Source organism: Penaeus vannamei, chromosome 6 (assembly GCF_042767895.1).
Source record: "Penaeus vannamei isolate JL-2024 chromosome 6, ASM4276789v1, whole genome shotgun sequence".
In the NCBI taxonomy this organism is placed as follows: Eukaryota; Metazoa; Arthropoda; class Malacostraca; order Decapoda; family Penaeidae; genus Penaeus; species Penaeus vannamei.
The window spans coordinates 46308645-46313644 of record NC_091554.1 but is presented as its reverse complement, the minus strand read 5'-3'; the positions used below and the strand labels follow the sequence as shown (position 1 = coordinate 46313644).

The 5000-nt window shown below is 39.2% G+C and overlaps 1 long non-coding RNA gene across 1 annotated transcript in view; it reads right to left on the bottom strand.

The window, feature by feature from the left end:
• LOC138862033 (uncharacterized) overlaps positions 1–5000 on the bottom strand; it is a 46831-nt gene that overhangs the window by 41798 nt on the left and 33 nt on the right. The window contains exon 1 of the long non-coding RNA XR_011398636.1: positions 4372–5000. This exon is cut by the window's right edge and continues 33 nt beyond it. This is a non-coding gene — a long non-coding RNA (uncharacterized lncRNA). The remainder of the gene's footprint in view (positions 1–4371) is intronic.

Below are 5000 nucleotides of genomic sequence, written 5' to 3'. Positions count from 1 at the left end.
GAAGGAGGGAAGAGAGGGAGGGAGGGATGGGGGATTGGAGGAGAGGAAGGAGTGTGGGGGGAGGGAAGGGGAGAGGTGGGGGTAGGGAGGAAGTAGGGACGAGAGAAGGGAGGGGGGGAAGATAAGGGAGTGTTTCTAGGGGGAAGAGGGAGGGGGGAGGGGGGGAGTGGGGGGGGGCGATCCTGATGATTTATAACATGGCTTGATTTACATTTTTCTGGGCTGGGCTTTTTCTGTTCTTTGTTCTATTATTGTTTTTTTTCGTATATTTTGCAGATTATTCGGCTCGAGTATACATATGCACACATACATGTATATGTATATTCATATAAAAAGGCCTATATACATCGCTATATTAATGCAGACTTATGCAATATGCTTATTATATACATAAATGGGAACTTATACATATGTATAAAAAATATATTAATATATATATAAATATACTTCTATAAATCATATACATATAAATCATATAAATCATACACACACACACACACACACACACACACACACACACACACACACACACACACACACACACACATATATATATATATATATATATATATATATATATATATATATATATATATATATATATATATATATATATACATATATATACACGTGTGTGTGCGTGTGAGAGAGAGAGAGAGTAAGAGTGTGTGGTTATATGTAAATACACACCCACATATATGAGTACACGAATATACAAATAAACAATCTACGGCATATACATTATATATATATATATATATATATATATAACATTATCTTTCAATATTTATTATTTGGAATCATAAATATAATACAGCTTGAACTTTCTACAACCCAACTATTGCTGATTCCACAACACAGGACAGCAAAACCACCATAAATAAAACTTTAATGTTATAATCATCACACAATCCACGATTAGATAAAATTTTAATGTTATTATTATCACACGATCCACGATTAAGCTATAGAACTAGGTATGTACTTGAGAAAATAGAGAAAGACGTATGAATGAGGAATGTGTATGTATACTGTAACATTGTACCATAGAATTGTACTGTATTATGGTTGTCGGTTAGACTGAATTTACCGGATAAAAGGAGCGATTGAACAACGAAATTTCCAGATCACGGTGAATCAACATGTTTACACGCACACACGCACACACACGCACACACACACACACACGCACAACACACGCACACACACAAAAAGTAAAAAGAAAGAAAAAGACACACACACACACACACACACACACACACACGCACACACAAAAAAATAAAATAAAAAGAAAGAAAAAGACACACACACACACACACACACACACACACACACACACACACACACACATACACGCACACACACAAAAAAAAGTAAAAAGAAAGAAAAAGACACACACACACATGCACACACAACCACACGCACACACACACAAAAAAAGTAAAAAGAAAGAAAAAGACACATACACACACAACACACAAACGCACGCACACACACAAAAAAAAAGTAAAAAGAAAGAAAAAGACACACACACACACACACGCACGCACGCACACACACAAAAAAAAAACTAAAAAGAAAGAAAAACACACACACACACACGCAATACACACACACACAACACACACAACACACATATAATTCGCCAAATGCTAACGAAAGGGCGAGAGGCGACCTACCTCCCTACCCCGGGTATCATTAGATTTTCGGGCCAAGGTAATGATAGGCCTATGCTAGGCTGGGTCGCCAGGGGGAGGGTGAGGCTTCAGACCTCCGTTGATATATTTGAATTTCTTCGCTAACACAAGGTTGGTATTTCACGCGGCCTTCTGCAAGCCGGTTGAGATGGGGGGGGGGGAGATGAAGAGAGAAAAGGTGGGAAGGAGGGAAAGGTGGGAAGGAGGGAAGCAGGAGGGGAGAGAGAGAGACGAGGAAAGGCGTTAAGGAGGGGGAGGGAAAGGAGGTAAAGAAGGGAAGGAGGGAGGGGGAATGGGGAAAGTAGGGAGAGAGAAGAGGAGGGAAAGGAGAGAGAGGGAAGAGGAAAGGAGGAAGGGGAAGGAGGGAAGGATGGAAGAAGGAGGAAAGGAGTGAGAGAGAAGAGGAGAGGAGGGAAGGAGGAAGGAAGTGGGAGCAGAGAGGGAGGAAGGGTGACAGGGAGAGAAGGAAAGAGAAAGAAAGACAGGGAGAGAGAGAGAGAGAGAGAGGCAGACAGACAGTACGCCGACAAATAGACAGACAGACAGAGAGAGAGAGAGAGGAATGAGTGAGACAGAGAAAAAAGAAAAAGAAATGAGTTAAACAGAGAGAGAGAAAAAAATATTAAAACGGAATATGAGAAAAAATAAATAAAGAGGGATATAGAAAATACAAAAGATCGATGAGATTCAGAGAGATTAAGAACAGAAGAGTTCAGCAAACAATAAAAAAAAAACAAGAACGAGATTAAAAAAAAATAATAATAAATCCTTCTAAAGAGAGAGAAAAAAACGAACTGAATGGAAATACAAAGCAACGTATTTAAAAAAAAAAATGAAAAAAATAACATGAAATCACCAAAAATAGACACGGAAGAAACGAAGAATAAGAAGAAGAAGAAGAAAAAAAGAGTAAACAGTTTATTTAAAAAAAAAAGACGAAATTAATCAAAATCGCAAAAAGGAGAGACAGCAAACCAATGACGTTTCGCTCCAGATTCGACTCCTCATCAGAGATAAAATACCAATATGAACGAATTCCGTTTCTGTCGCCTGATGAGGATCCAAGTCTGATCTGAAACGTCGCGATCAGCTGTAGGCTTATTATTGCATTTCCTTTTCATCTTACATTAATATTTCTTTGTGTTTATATTTATAAAACTATCATCCAACTCCTAAATTTGAGAATTTCGTTATTTTTCCTCTCCTTAAAAAATAATTAATTTCCTACCTACAAATCAATCCTATTATTTCTTCTTCCTTCTCTTTGCCTTTTTTCCCCTCTACTCGTTTCCTTTTTTTCTTATAAATCGCTCGTTATATCTTCCCTCCATCTCCTTTATCAACCCTATTATTTCTTCTTCTTTCTCTTTGCCTTTTCTCCCCTTCACTCGTTTCCTTCTTTTCTCTTAAATCGCTCGTTATATTTTCCCTCCATCTCCTTTATCGCCCTCCTTCTACCCCGTCTTCCATCCACCTCCAATTCCATACCAACATAATCTAAATCAACAATACAGTATAATTCTCTGGTATAATGATATAATAACAGTAGATATATACATTCCTCATCCATACATCTTTCTCTATTTTCTCAATTATTATCAGCAATCCCTAAATTTAGCATTACGTCAGTCTAGTGGCATTTCGAAACACATTTAGTTCAACATTTCAACAGTTGTTCACACATCCCCTTCCGGCCTGGCACTGTGTGGCCTGTGGTACTATTGGCTCAATGACTCATGGTGTTAGGGAGTGACACAGTGCCATTTCCAGGTATTAGTGTAATGCCATATGTTAGTAAAAAAAAATAATAATAACAATGAAAAAAAAAACGAAAAAAACATTGCCATTTTGTTAGGAAAAATAAAGAAAAAAATGTGTTATAACTACAATCCATTTTATTTCACGTCTGTATTAATTACTGGTGTAATTATCCGTATTAGTGAGCTCATTAAGAGAGGTTTTTTATTGTTGTCACTCTCGTTATATACTTAACAACGTGTCATTATCTTCAAGAAGGAAATCTTATCGACGCCTTATCTAACATGACGAAAAATGCAGCTAAATTACTTTCTTTGGACCCAGAATTTTTTAAAACTTTTTTTGCTTATTACTATCTTATCACAGTAACGAATTAATGTACTTTTTCTTCTTTTTTTTATTTTCGTTTATCAAAAAATACATGCATACACACAAAGGTATATGCACAAGCACACACATGTACACATACTCATGCATGTGTGTGTGACGATATGTATATATATAAATACACACACACACACGCATATACATATAAATATACATGTTTGTGTGCGTGTACAGTATAAAATAATAAAAAAACCGCGTTATTTTAATCCCTAAATCTTCACATTTCCCAACATCCAGCATCGGATTGTCAAGTCAACATGAAATCACCAAAAATAGACACGGAAGAAACGAAGAATAAGAAGAAGAAGAAGAAAAAAAAGAGTAAACAGTTTCATCATACGCTAATTCCCTAGATATTCTTGCCATTTCCGGCGCTGAAAATACGCGAACGCAGCGGCGACTTGTCCGGATCCTTACGCAGCGGAGAGAGTTAAAAAAAACACAAAAACACGAGATAAAATCAAAACAATTCAAATCCTTATTGAAAAAAAAACTATAGGACGAGAAAGAGAAATAAATTTAGACTTACCCTGAGACGGAAGGGTTGCTGCAGGTGGCCGACAGGTGGTCAGAATCGCGGCGACAGGTGGGTGAGACGAGCGAGGTGGCGGCCAGGTGGTGCAGACGACAGCCCTTCACGATACTACAGGTGGTGTGTGTGTGAGAGAGAGAGAGAGACTGTGTATTTGTGTAAAATCCCCTGGAGTTCCCCAAGGCGGTGTGCTTGTGTCGACGCCATTGTTAGTGTTTGGTGTTCACTAAATACGGATCGTGTAGACATATAAAGTCTTCGAATAAACATTATTTTGATTTGTTTTTTGTTTTTCTCTTCAAGATCGAATGGCTATGTGTTGGTGTCTGAGGCCTTCCCTGTCGCCCCCGCTTCTCGAATGGACTGTAGAGAGTGCACTGAGCCGCAGGACGTGCGTGAGGGGCGTCCTGCGCCACACTGAGCCCGAGCTGGGGCGCACGTGAGGGTGGGCGGAATGCTGAGGGCAGTGTGGGCGCGTGGCTCCATGCGGGGCGGTCACGAGACACCCTTGCCCGGGCCCCGCAGCGAGCGTTGGGACGGTGGGCACCTCCTCTCATACAGGGCCCCTCAGCGAGCGTAGGTCTTTGAAAAACGGTCTCGAGTCATATGACGTTTGGAAATAACAC